Below are 15,075 nucleotides of genomic sequence, written 5' to 3' on the forward strand. Positions count from 1 at the left end.
CTTTGTGAGGAGTCTGAACTAACTGTGTGTCTCTGCTGCCGGGACAGGGGGAGCCCTGGGCCCGACCAGCCGGTGCTTCAGTCACTGAGGCTGGAGCTGGAGGGTCTCACCGGGGAGGAGCAGCTCACTCTGACAGATATCATGGATCAACAGATACTCAGAGGAGCCTGGCTGTCTCCCCTGTGCCCAAAACTACACTACAGACAAGCACTAGTGGGTAAGGAGACACACACACTTACAGTTTAATTTTATATTCAGCAATTAGCAAGTTATATATATATGGAGGAGCTAGGACAAGAAGTAGTTCACTATTGCATCAGATAAAATGCAGACAATTGGCCCACTGTGTTTGGGATTGACAGCACAGTTCCCAGTGTGAATGCGTCAATAATATACTTAGTTCAAGTGACACATTTTTCCATGTGAATTATGTATGTCTAGACATCTGACCTGAACTGAACATGGTTTGGTTATTGACTTGGACAGCCAACTAGAGAGCCTATGTGGTCATCGCCCTGTATACATTATTGTGTACTGATTTACTGATGAAGTCAAATGAGGGAATATTTATGTATGTCATATTTTGCTCAAATGAAATAATTGGGTGATAGTGCCTAACTGGAGTTTTGGGGTTGACTGGACAGTTTAACCTGCCTTTTCACTTATGAAGATGCTGTTTACTAGTACTTCTCTGCACATATGGTAGTTGTTTTCGCACAAGATCCTAGTAATTTCAAGAGTCTTTGCCTTGCCCACTTTGAATCAATGGATCAATGTCTATTGTCGACCAAGCATTTCTTTAGTCAACAGCTCTGGGAGGCAGACATTCAAAGTTTGTGTATTTGTATCTTGTTGTTAAAGTTAACAACAACTTTATTCCCACACATTTGCAGGATTAGTGACAGTCTCAACTTTTGTGGAATTTGTTGTCGAACAAATGAACAAACATGCTTCTGTGTGTACTTTACAAACCACTCAGCAGGATGCAGTATTTGCGATGGGTATAAAGTGAGGATTTGCTTGTCTGCGTCTTTGTTAGCTCTTTGATTGACTACCTTCTGCCCATTGGATGCTGGGATCTGCTCTAACCTTCCTGACCTGACGTGGAACACAACAACAGTGCAACAAGAAGCAGTCAAAAGGACCAACGTGTGAGTCATTTTTCAATGTTTGCCACAACGCAGCAGCGAAAAACAGCTGAAACCGTCAGAACGGGAGCCCCAATTAAAACACTTGATGTTACAATTATGAAAACGAAAAGACATTTGTGTCGTATCAAACAATTCCATCTTTACATGAAAATTTAATTAGCCTTTTAGGATGCAAAGCGAAAAAACAAAAATGCCTCTATCTTTGTAATTGGATCTCTATGGATTTGAGGATAGTTAAAGTAGATTAGACGGCCTGGAGTGTAGGAGTGTGCATAAATGAGTGCTGCTTCGACGAAGGGGGACTCAACAATATTAATGTGCTGTACTGCTAGGTATGCATGAGTGTGTTCCATATATAAATACACATATATATATATCTATGTACCCGCAATCCCAGCAGGTTTTTTTTTTAAGCAGAGCAGATCAAAGCGACATTAGTATTCTGAAATGAATCACATGCCCGGGCCTCACTCTGTGCGTCCCCAATCACATCCACAGGAGACACACACAGTCTTGTCCCCCCCCCCCCCCCCTCTCCCCTCACCCCGGCCCCTAGCGGCCTTCACAGCGATCTGCTTACTGCCTTCGAATCCTTTGTTACACATGTTCAGTTTCTCACGTTCCGACTTGAGCCCGTCTGCTCCTTCCGTCTGCAAATAAGCAGGAAAATGCTTTGTCAGAGAAAACTGTTGTTCATCGCTGAAGAAGTCAGAAACGCAAAGTAGGGGTTTTTGACAAGTATATCCTTAGGGAGCGCCCTCTTATTCTCTCTCTAGTTTTCTCCTTCAACACCTCGCTCCCCCTCAGGCTTCTTCCAGCTCTATTTTGGGCCAAGCAATGGGATGACTCTGAATTTTGGGGAGATATAAGTTGGACAAGTCATTCAAAAGCTTTGGAAACACACATAATCTTGTGCTTGTTCCAAGCCCGGGTAAATGGATAGGTTAGTATATATCAAGGAAAGAGCCAAATCAAGCTAGGCTAGGGCCTAGGCGATATGATGATAAAAATCTAATTGTGATCTTATCCCTGTTACAATATTCTGTTAAATCAGTATTTGTGCTTCTGTTTAATGTTAATGCTAATGTTAATGCTGTCTATGGTCAAACACAGACACTTCTACCAACCTTTCCTACTGGTCCGCTTCTGTCTTACTCTGAGTGAGCAAAAGATAGATTTAACCTATCAAAGTAAATTAAACTCCCAGAACACAGAAAAAGTAATTTCCCTTTGAACCATTTAAATCGTGTTATAGAAGGTTTCAGCTAAATGTTGTTTTTTGTATGTTTTCCACATTGTTTGATCGGCTATCCCTTTGAGACTGCTGTTTGTTCATTTTAATACTTTCATACGTCTATCCTACATTATTGGCATTTACCTACACAACACCAAAACTTTGAACATTACAGACTATTAATGAATTCCCAAGCTAGCTGAAAACATGAACACACAATCCACCAGATAACATTGTGGTTTGTTGTTACAGTGGAAATTGCCACTTAATGGAATAGACAACTTATTTGACATTTAAGCTGCCACAGATCCTGAACCGGACCCATCGGTTTCCTGTCAGCCGTGGGGTTAACAAACTATTAACTGTCACTATCATTTCCCTCAAAATCAGAGATGCTGAACGCAGTATCTCGCATCAAGTTGTATCCACTTCTCTTAAAGTCTTTTTTTGTCTGAGAAAGCCTCCAGTTATAGTAGGGGAATCAGAGGGGAGGTGAAATGATTGGCACGGTGCTGTAGGAGCAGCGGAGGATGCTCATTTTGAACCAGGGGAATTAGAATTAGATGCACATCGCTTGCCCCCTGTAGCTCTCTGACAGATACAATATCCGTGAGATTTGGGCTCCCTTTGTGCTTTGTTGTCCGTCTGCGGTGAATGTGATGCGGGCACGCGTGTGGGATGCCTAAGTTGGGGCCGGGGCGAACATGCTTGTAGTTATTTATGTGTGTTTGCATCGTCGTGCGTTGACTTGTGTGTGTGTGTGTGTGTGTGTTGGTGTGTCATTTTGATAGCCACCCACATGAATATGTAGATCAGTTTTACACAGCGTATGTGCTCAGCATTAAAGCCCACTCTCCACCGCTGACCCAATTTCACACTGCGGTCTATCTAAGAGTGTGTGTGTTGCGTTTGCTTATCAGTGTTTTTTTTGCCAAGCTTGGAAAAACTGTGCGCTGGTTAAGGCAGACGCTTGATGTTTATGAACCTAACTCGGCTTGCTTACATTACTGACTGATCAAGCTCCACTGCTCAAAACCTGCAAATTACTGCTTAGTTGCTTTATTTCAGAACCTGAATTACTTATGATAACCCTCCCATGTGAGCCTTATTTGTACTTGTTATTCTGGGCGTGTTCAGCAAAAACCCAAACTAAAGACATAATAAATTCATTACGATCTCATTTTGCTCCCAAGACCATTCTCGCAAAACACTACAATAACTCATTTGCGAAGGAAGCAGCTGTCTACCACTTATCCATCTACTAGAGATGATTGCCCTGTTTCTCCATAGCACTTTTAAAAAGGTGTAGTGAGTCATGGCAGCAATGAAGAGGTGGCACTACAGACTTATGGATGAGTTTTGAGCACAGTTGCAATATATCTCCTCTATGGCCTCAATTTTCATGCAATTTCTTCCAGTGATACGGAAGGTAAAATAACCCCTATTCCCCAAATACAATTTCTGTAATCTTACAAAGCTGTCTGGACACATTCCGCACTTCATCAAGAAGTTTATGTTCCAGCAGATATTCTGAGATTGCGCCAAAAGTACAGGTAATAGGTTTGTTTTGATTAATATTTCAGTGAAGGTCATTCTGGGGTCATGGAAGAAATGCTCTTTTTTAAGAGAATGTCTTGTTATATTTAAAGAAAACGTGTTATGTTTTTTATATTTATTTTTAAACTATATCATATATAGGGCATTATTTTACATTTTGTTCAATGTTAACAGCAACATTGACTTAAAATGGCTTAATGCATGAAAGTGGTTAATTGACTTCTTGTTCCAAACTGCAGAGCTGAGAAGCCCTTCACAGTGAAATCTAAATGTAGCAAGCAGCAGATTGCTTTTGAAAAAAATGCTGATTGACATTTTTAAACATGTATGACCCGGAGTCAGAATATTTAGAAATCTCAATTGTACTCCTGTGCCAGGCTCCAAGTGCAGCCGGCTACAGTGTTGTGAGTTCGACTCCAACAATGTACTGCATGTCCTCCCTTCTCTCTTATTCCCATTTCACACTGTTCTTTCCTGTCTAAAAAAGCCTTCGGGCCAAAAAAAAAAAAAGATTACTCAGACATGAATCAATCAAAATACACATCTGATGATGAGGGAGCACAGTTTTAAAAAGAGTCCACCACCTGCCTCTCCCCACTAAGTTACTCTTTTGCCTTGAATGTTCCACAGTAAGGCATTAAACTTGTCTATCTCAGAGACAAGCAGGGGACGTCACTAGGGGAAGTTACAGGTCAGATCTGTGACGAGGCAAGCCCGCTCACAATAAGAGGGAATGTTTGTTCAGGTCATTCTTTTTAGCATTATGAGTTATAACACATGTAATTGAATAAATGCAAGATGATCAAGTTTAATGCCATACTGTGGAACATTCCAGGCAAAGCAGTAGCATCTCTTGAGCAAAAGATTTTCAACAGCATCGTTTGTGATTTCTGTCTTTGTGATTTTTATGTTTTTTCCTTGTAAAAAGTTCCTTTGTAAAAGTTTCACAGTGCACTTAAAGGGCATAGATTATTGTTGAATGTATCTTACTATAGTCATAAGTGACAAATTCTTTTTCAGACAGTTTGCTTAATATGTCCCGCAGAGTGACATAATTAGAAACCTTTGTGATTGACTGATTGATTGATTTATTGCTTGTCTCAATTTCTCTAGTTCTATTTCTACTTTCAATTATAATTTGCCAGTGACTTCCATCAACCATAGGGGCCCGTGTAAGCGCAATACTGCTGATTACTTTTGTGTCCGTCTTAGCGACTTATAATGTATTTGCATCTAAACTTCACTTTCCAGTGCACTGTGAAATGAATTGCAGGTTCTTTGTTCCGGTTTAATGAGTTGCCACAGCCATTGCCTCCACTACTGTACTTGCATGTTGTCAACTCAGCAGTGCCAGTCAGCACAAACGCTCAGGCAGAACGGCTCTTCCCCGTGATGCCAGTAGATGGAGATGTTGAGAGGAGGGAAGCCCAGCGGCGGCTCCCCCCCCCCCCACGTGGACTTCAAAGAGGAGGAAGGATGCTGAAAAATTAGGTGAATACATTTTGCCCCTTTCGTTGCTGGCCTGCTTGTTGCTGCGGATGTGCGTTTAATTGCTTAAGCTAAACACATAACCCATTTTCCATTACAAAAGCTAAGTGATGATCATGTAGAATCACTGTGAACGCTGGAAGCCCTGTATAAAAAAAAAAAGCAAAAACTTATAAAATATTCAAAGTAACTTGTCAGCAAAGCACCTTGAAAACAAGCATCATGGCGAAAAGATAACTATAAAGCAGTGGTCGGGCAGCGGCACATAGCTTAATAAGAGTTGGCACCCCTCTCTGACAGGCATTCCTCTGCATCTTTAACCCTCAACCCGGGAGCCCAACTCTGTGAAGTAGATCAATGGAAGGATTATCGCAGGACCAAGATGCCAGTTACAAAGCTGCTCTGTGCTGCTGCAGTGAGGAGAGAAGATTGAGAGGCTTTCCTTTGATCTTGGCCTGGTGCATCAGAGAGGGGCCGCTGGTGATGATAATGATGCTGAGGCCCAATGCAGAGGCAGCCTGGGTTTGGCCCGCGCTCCTTCCCCTGCCGGTCCCCGGTCCTACACAGTTACAAAACGGCAGACCTTCGAGAGTTGGACGGGACAAATGGATTTAGCTGGGCAGATTGTGAATTTATCCCAGCAATGTTTTTTCTGCCCTGAAAAGTATTGATGCTCTGGTGTGAGTGTGTGCCGGCTCCGTCACATTAGATCCAGCTGAACACCTCTGTCCTCCTTCAAGGACACCCCTCCCTCCTCTGTTCCCCCCCCCCCCCCCTCTCTCTCTCTCTCTCTCTCTCTCTCTCTCTCTCTCTCTCTCTCTCTCTCTATGTTTTTCCCTCCCCTCTTTTTCCTCTTCTCTCGTTCCTCTATATCCACTCACCTCTCTCCTCTTTTGTTTCTCCTCTCTCCTCTTTCCTCTCGTCTCTTTTGTTTCCATCCTTCCCTCTTCCCTCCCTCCTTTCTTTCGTCTCCCTTCTCTCCTCTTTTGTTTCCCTTCTCCCCTCTCTATCCTCTTCCTGTCTCCAATCTCTTTCCTCTTCCTTCCCTCCTCTGTTTCCTCTCCTTTCCTTCCTTCCCTCTCTCCTCTCTTTCCACTCTCCTTGCTCCCCTCGGTCGCACAGTCACATCGCGGCGCTCTCGTGGTGTGACAGACCGAGGTGCAGGAGACGGCTGCTGACATTCAGGACAGTAAAAGGCTTAAGGTGGAGTATGTCTCAGAGGCACATACATTTCTCCCTTCAGTGTATCTCTCAATCTTATCACAGAACTGGCCTCGCCAACTGCATTACTCGTAGGGAAAGTACATCTTCCCCTCAACACTTTTAATGATTCACCCTCTCTGTCTTTCTATTGACTCACGTAGCTTCATTTTGAACAGTAGCCAAAGCTTGATGATTATCATAATAGGATGTGAGGTCAGTAATCTTTTAATTACTACTAAATGGGAATTAGATTAAGCTTTGTTTACGGCCAAAGCGGCTAAAGTTAACCAGATTAGCGCCTAGTAGATCAGACCTGAGTGAGGACAGAGCACAAAGGTCAGACAGGACGCTGTGTACTGGGGGTCAACATCTGATTTGCTGAGCTTTTATGTGACACATGACATCTGTGTTTTGTGTTTGGTAAATATCTTTATACCACCTAAATCCGACAAACCCAATTTCCCCAATTGTTGTCATTCTGTTGTAATAATTCATCATTATGAATTAAGAGGAATTAGTATTGAAGTGTGTTTGTGTGACATCTAGTATAGTATGGCCTCACAGAACCACTTATGTGGTTTGAGTTTGCATTAGACTTTCTTCCTTTTGTGCTCTCCATTAGGAGTCACTTAAATATTGTATTGAGTATTAAGCCTTAGCTTAGTTTTGAAATTTAACACTTCTCCAAATGTTGTGCAGCAGAGGTGACTTCTTCACTGTCCCATCTAAACTAAACTTGGTCTTATGATTCAGGGCTTTTCTGTGCAATGCAACACACTTTTCCTGTGATGCTCTGAGTGACGGACAGATGGATTTACCCAATCACAAGGAAGTGTGAACCCTCACAAGTAGCAGATGGCTTTAGTTAACTCTCATTGAAAATACAAAGATACTAAGTGAAAATTATATTTTTGATTGATATCACAGCTCTAAAATTGTGACATACCTTTTAGGCATACATCCTCTTCTAATCTTTTTAAGGAATTTGAATATTTATATACTTGTTTCAAAAAACATTTTCTGGCCCAAAGGCTTTATTTAAACAGGACAGCTGTAATTGAAATGGGGAGAGATGGGATGTAGACATTTGGCAAATGGAAGCAAACCCACACATGTGCAATGCCTCAAACCACCACACCATGTACATTTATTTACTCTTCAGTGTATAGGCTTTAGATCTAGACTTAATGTGGTGCATAACAATTGCTCACCTTGACCCACAAGGACTGATAACAGAAGATACGTCGGTAACAGTTTCCTGTCCGATTTTTCTTTGTTCCTTTCTTAATCCGGTGAAAAAATCTAATCACCCCCTTGGCTGTACCAGGACAAGGACAGCCACATGATATGGTCTGTTTATAACCTTAGCCTACCTCTAAACGTAAACGTTTTGAGCAATAGGTCGGCTCGTGCAGAGATACTGACGTCCTCCTCTTGGCTGAGACCAGAGGGGTGGATTGGCTTGTTGAATTCTGATATAAACTTTGATTGGCTGTGCGCTCGCTCCCAAACTCTTGCCACTATGCAGGTTATCTCACCGCTCCGAGTTGTCTCCGCTTTTCAGTACATTATCTTTCCAAGCCTTTTCTCACACTTCTATAAAAAGCTTTTCTTTTTGAGCTGACCGCCTCTCCACTTCAACTGATGGGCCCATGCTTACAGAACCCCATCCCCTTTTCCCTTCCTTTCTTCCTATGCTCTCGTCTTTACCCCCTCATCATGACTGCCCCCCCTCGCCCCCCTTCGTCTATTCTGTAGCGCTGCGTGGGTGGCTGAGTTTAATGAATTCTCTTTTCTTTCTGCAGCCAGCCACTGATTTCTGATTGTGAAGAGTATGCGTGCGCAGCGAAGGGCTCTTTCACGCACACTTCACCTCAGCCATTTGACAAGGAGCATTTAAATAATCTAAATAAATCGTCGCCTCAGTCCTGCTCAAGGGCTTGGACTTCCTCATTCTACACGGGCGAAGTAGAGTCATGTTTGTGATGTGTCCTACTTTGTGGCTACAAATGTTTTGCCCAGCTTATATCGGCTGGCGACGGGCACTGCCATACCAATTATTCACCAGTCTGAGAATGAGAGCTTTTCAAAATGAAGGTGAGTGGAGTTTTTTGCTCAAAGACAAAAAAACTTGGTTTAAGGAGATTCACTCTACCATCAGTCCATGCCTGATTTGAAACCCCATAATAATTTTCTTCTACTTTTTGAGCTCCATTTTGAACTTCACATGTGTCTTAAATACATCCCAGGACTAAATATACTGACGTGAGATGTAAATGCAGACATTTGCATTTAAGATTCACTGTATGAACTCATGTACTGTATGAAGAGTCTGCCACTGAGGTCTGTTTCATAAAATTTTGAGCTAGACTCAAATGGCCTAGTGTGACTTGAGGCCAATTCATACTTCATAAGAAGAAAGGTTGTTTTTACACCTAGAGCTGTAAGAACAAAATTACAACATAATTTTGCCACTTGTTTTCGTCTCAGTGGCCGAGCAGAACTTTCTTCTTGCACGGCTGTCAGACATCTGTGCTGTGATTGGTGATTGGTTTTCAAAGTGGCCAGGGCTAATTGTAAATATATATACCGGTAGTTTTTGTTAAATTGACATAAAAAAATAACATTTCAGTCATTTTGATTAACATATAACAGTTATCAAAACTGTTGCCCCTGAACAGTTTGCTATCTGCATAGCAACAACAGAGCAACAGCTGTTTGAGTTCACAGGGGGCGGGACATAAGCAGCAGAACTTCTGATGAAGTATGAAATGTCTGAGCCAAGCCCCGACCATTAAATATGGCCGCTGGTTTGAGCCAATGGCAGCGCTCATTGACGCGCGTAAACAATATAGCCTTTAGTGGCTAGCTAATCCTGGGCATGCGCAGTAGTGCTCTTCTCTCACATGAGAATACCATGTGACCACTCCAACCAATCAGAGCATGAACGGCTGGAGCGGAGCGGAGCAAGCTGAAACTAAAGATTAAAAAGCCATTTCAAAGAAAACAGAAGGATTTTTAACAGAGAAAATGTTCATGAAAAGCTATAGGTGGCCTGTCAGCCGGACACGAGCAGTTTGTTTTTACATTGCACTCTATGGGAAAAGTGCTTTCCGGTCTGTGCAGTTCCAATGGACTTGCCACTAGTCCAAGTCACAACGTGCTTAAGCTATCAATACCCTATGCAGATATATATATATATATATATATATATATATATATATATATATATATATATATATATATATATATATATATATATATATATGTATATCTGCTCCATGGTCTGAGCCCATAAGAAGTTTGTTCTTGTTCAACCAACTTCTTGCTTCTATGCTTATTATTTTTTTGTCATTTGTTCAATTTGTTATAATTTGTCATTTGTCATGAGTTCTTCTATTAAGAGTGTTTTTTAAACTTCCTATAAGTTATCTGTCCTTTCCTCTGTATCTACCTGCGTTGCAACAATGAAATTTCCCCATTTGTGGACAATAAAGGAATATCTTATCTTATCTTATTTTTTATAAAGCATGCTCACTCCGAGTCTGACTCAGTCGCTATGGCAATTTAGACAGATAACTGCTGCATTTGTCCTTGGAGGTAGGAACTCGGACCTTGGCGAGACGTTTTCTCTGAGTTTCTTTGTTCCAGTTGACAAATCGGAAAAACAATGAGCATTGGATTGCAGTTTATGTACATTAACGACTCAAAACAAGTAATTCAAACCAGGAAAGTGCAATTTATAAAGAATTGTTGCTTTTTTTGGCGTTAGCTCAATGTGGACATTAGCAACATTCGCATCAGAGCACAACGGCAGCTCAAGAACCAATTCACAGACAGTGGAGATACAATAAGGAGAAACTAAAGTAAAACAGTACAAGAATATAAACATAGCACATAAGGCACAACCAGAGCGCAATAGCAGTAAAATGAACATAAGCAGTATAGTAAGGCAAGGCAAGGCAAGGCAAGTTTATTTGTAGAGCACATTTCATACACAAGGCAATTCAAAGTGCTTCACACAGCAGGAAAAATGCATTCAAATCACAAAGAAATTACAGAAACAGAAATACAATAAAATTAACTAAATTAAAAATTAAATAAAGAACACCTAGCCACAAAGGGTAATGTGTTTTCGGAGTCCAACTCCTTTTTAAATAAATCACAAACAAAGAGAAGAGTGCAAAGAAAAAATCCTTTCAGTCATATGCACAGCTAAACAAAACAGTTTTTAGCTTAGATTTGAACATTGTCAGAGTAGAAGCCTGTCTCACATCTTCAGGAAGACTGTTTCAGATTTTAGCTGCATAACACTGAAATGCAGATTCCCCATGTTTTGTCCTGACTCTGGCACCAGCAGGAGGCCGGTCCCTGAGGTCCTCAGAGTCCGAGATGGTTCATATGGCACTAACATATCCAAGATGTACTTTGGTGCTAGGCCATGGAGAGACTTGTACACAAGCAGAGCTGCTTTAAAGTCTATTCTCTGAGCCACAGGAGCCAGTGCAGAGACCTGAGAACCGGACTAATGTGATCATACTTCCTTGTTCTAGTCAGGACCCGAGCAGCAGCGTTCTGGATGTACTGCAGCTGTTTTACAGCTCGTTTGGAGAGGCCAGTGAGCAGACCATTACAGTCTAATCTACTGGAGACAAACGCATGGATAAGTCTCTCTAAATCTGGTTTTGACACTATATTTTTGATTTTGGCAATGTTTTTAGATGGTAAAAAGCTGCTGATGTTATTGATTTGATGTGGCTGTTCAAATTCAAGTCTGAGTCCATTATTACCCCCAGATTTCTAACTTGGTTTGTAGGTTTTAGAGGGAGACTCTGGAGGTGACTGCTAACACTTTCTCTTTGTTTCTGTGGGCCAAAAACGATTATTTCAGTCTTGTCTGAGTTCAGCTGGAGAAAGTTGCTTTGCATCCACAAACTGATCTCTTCGATGCAGTGACAGAGTGAATCCACTGGTCCATATTCACCTGCCGACAGTGAAACATAGATCTGAGTGTCGTCTGCATAATTGTGATAGGACACATTTTCACTGCGTATCAACTGACCTAACAGCAGCATGTAGAGGTTGAACAGAAGGGGACCCAGGACTGACCCTTGGGGCACTCCACAGGTCAGGGTCATGTGGTCTAAGACACAGCTACCAATTTCAACAAAGTACTTCCTGTCTTCCAGATTGGACCTTAGCCAGTTTAGGGCAGTGCCAGTGATGCCCACCCAGTCCTCTAGTCTCTGTAAGAGGATCCCATGAGCTGTGATGAGGTCTAAAACCTGACTGAAAAACATCAAATGAGTTGTTTATTAAGAGGAAATCTGTGAGCTGTTGGTAAACAACCTTTTCAAGGACTTTGCCCCAAAATGGCAGATTAGAGATGGGCCGGTAATGACTCAGTACTGCGACATCAAGACTGCTCTTCTTTAGGAGAGGCTTTATGACCGCAGTTTTCAAAGACATTGGGAATGTTCCAGATTGAAGCGACATGTTAACTATGTGAGTGAATGGTGCTAACAAACTGTTCAGCACAGACTTTAAAAATCTGGTGGGTAGCACATCGAGGCAGCATGTAGATGAACTCAGACTGGTGATGATCTCATGGACAGTTTTGTCAGTTACTGGTGCAAAGTGAGTTAGCTCTAAGTGTCTTGGTGGTTTTTGGGTAATTTTTTTGCATTGTGGGATTTATAGCATTTTTAATGCCCTGAACTTTGTCATTAAAGAATAATGCAAACTCATTACATTTGTATGTGGAAATGAGTTCTAACGGCAGCTGAGCTGGAGGGTTTGTTAATCTGTTTACTGTGACAAACTGGACACGCGAGTTGTTACTGCAGCTTCCAATAATTTCAGAGAAATATCTTTCCCTAGTTCTACATAAAATTAGATTGTACATGTTCAGCTTCTCTTTGTAAATCTCTTTTTGAACCTGGAGCTTTGACTTGCGCCATTTCCGTTCGGCCCTGCGGCACTCCCTTTTCTGTGCCCTGACCGAATCATCATTTCTCCACGACGCCTTCTGCTTATTTTTAATCATTTTAGCCTTCATAGGGGCGATGGTGTCCAGAACATTCAAAACACTAGATGTAACAGAGTTCAACAAATCATTTACATTAGAACATGAGACATTTTCAAAGTTTATAATTTCCATAAACAGTGCACATGTGCCATCACTTATGTGTCTCCTCTGAACAACTGCAGGACCAACCGGTGGTTTGGGAGAAACAGACAGGTCAAAGAAGACACAGAAATGATCAGACAAAGCAACATCGATCACATTGACATTTGAAATATTTACCCCCTTTGTAATTATGAGATCTAGAGTGTTTCCTTTGCTGTGGGTGGGGCCTCTCACATGCTGAGTAAGACCGAAGATTTCAAGGACAGCATCAAGCTCTTTAGCGTTTCTGTCACAAATATTATCAACATGCACATTGAAATCACTTGTAATGACCAAACCATCAAAGTCTGTGCATACGACTGAAAGCATCTCAGTAAAATCATCAATAAAACTTTGGCAGTGCTGGGGAGGCTTGTATAAAACAATGAAGAGAATGGATGGAGACCGTTTTAGCTCCATTTTAAAGGATACATACTCAAATGATGAAAACACCCCTAAAGACAACCTGCGGGTAATTATTTCATCTCTAAAGACAGCACAGACTCCACCCCTTTTTAGTAGTTATTTCTGTAAAATAGTACATTTTACAGAAATAAAATCACAACTCATTAAATTCCAATTGTAGTCCCACCTAGTCCAAAATCTGTTAAATTTTCTGTATGTCAATTATAATGTCCGTCCAGTCTTTGATTGTAAGTGCAGCTTGTGTCATCCATTTTTTTGTGATAGCCTTTTTCCTGCTGTTAAAAGTATGCTCTAAAGACATCCATTTATTTTGGCAGGAGTTCTAAGACCCAAATACATAGTTCTGAAATCAAATGGAATGGCATTGTCAAAAATAGCTCTTTGTTGTTTTCAATACGGTCCAAAAAACATGGAAATGGTGTGACATCTGGCTGCCACAGTTTCTCCAGCAGTACTTACATATTGCATTTCCCTTTGAATAATGAGCATTTTGATGTTATGAAAAAAAATACCTTTCCAACAGAATTCTTTCTGTCCAGAATACTTATATATCATTTAGATAGTATTCCCCTTGAAATTTAATAAAATCCTGTTTCTTTTTTCTATTTTAAAATATTTTTCACCATATTTTTTATTTTATTTCAAAACCTCTGTACCTTTTGTTATTGAAAACTTTAAATCTCACATAACCTTGGTCATAAACCATCAAATTTAAGACTTTAACATCTTTGATTAGGTTCTATGTTTTTATTAGCTCTTTCCAGGTCATGAGCACAGATTTTACCCAGGAATTCACTACTTCCTCCTAATGACTGAGTCGTAAGTAAGTCCTGTACAGGCAAGGCAAGGCAAGTTTATTTGTAGAGCACATTTCATACTCAAGGCAATTCAAAGTGCTTCACACAGCAGGAAAAATGATAAATGAAATGAAAATAAAATCCCAAAGAAATTACAGAAACAGAAATACAATAAAATTAACTAAATTAAAAACAATTTAAGTCATAAAATAGAAGAGTGCAAAGAAAAATCCTTTCAGTCATATGCACAGCTAAACAAAACTGTTTTTAGCTTAGATTTGAACATTGTTAGAGTAGAAGCCTGTCTCACATCTTCAGGAAGACTGATTTTAGCTGCATAAAACTGAAACGCAGATTCCCCATGTTTAGTCCTGACTCTGGGCACCAGCAGGAGGCCGGTCCATGTTTAGTCCTGACTCTGGCACCAGCAGGAGGCCGGTCCATGTTTAGTCCTGACTCTGGCACCAGCAGGAGGCCGGTCCATGTTTAGTTCTGACTCTGGCACCAGCAGGAGGCCGGTCCCTGAGGTCCTCACAGTCCGAGATGGTTCATATGGCACTAACATGTCCAAGATGTACTTTGTTGCTAGGCCATGGATAGACTTGTACACAAGCAGAGCTGCTTTAAAGTCTATTCTCTGAGCCACAGGGGCCAGTGCAGAGACCTGAGAACAGGACTAATGTGATGGTACTTCCTGGTTCTAGTCAGGACCCGAGCAGCAGCGTTCTGGATGTACTGCAGCTGTTTTACAGCTCGTTTGGAGAGGCCAGTGAGCAGGCCGTTACAGTAGTCTAATCTACTGGAGACAAACGCATGGATAAGTCTCTCCAAATCTGGTTTGGACACTATATTTTTGGCTATGTTTTTTAGATGGTAAAAAGCTGCTGATGTTATTGATTTGATGTGGCTGTTAAAATTCAAGTCTGGCACCTCAGGCACAACATTACACTCAATATTTTTCCATTGAGCTTCATATTCTGGGTCACACCAGTACACTAGCTCTCTGATTTGAGCTGAAATTAAGTAATTTTTCAGACAAGGCAAACCCCA

This window comes from Eucyclogobius newberryi, unplaced genomic scaffold (genome assembly GCF_026437365.1).
Source record: "Eucyclogobius newberryi isolate DKJ021-1_F unplaced genomic scaffold, fEucNew1.0.hap1 SCAF_12, whole genome shotgun sequence".
Classification (NCBI taxonomy): domain Eukaryota; kingdom Metazoa; phylum Chordata; class Actinopteri; order Gobiiformes; family Gobiidae; genus Eucyclogobius; species Eucyclogobius newberryi.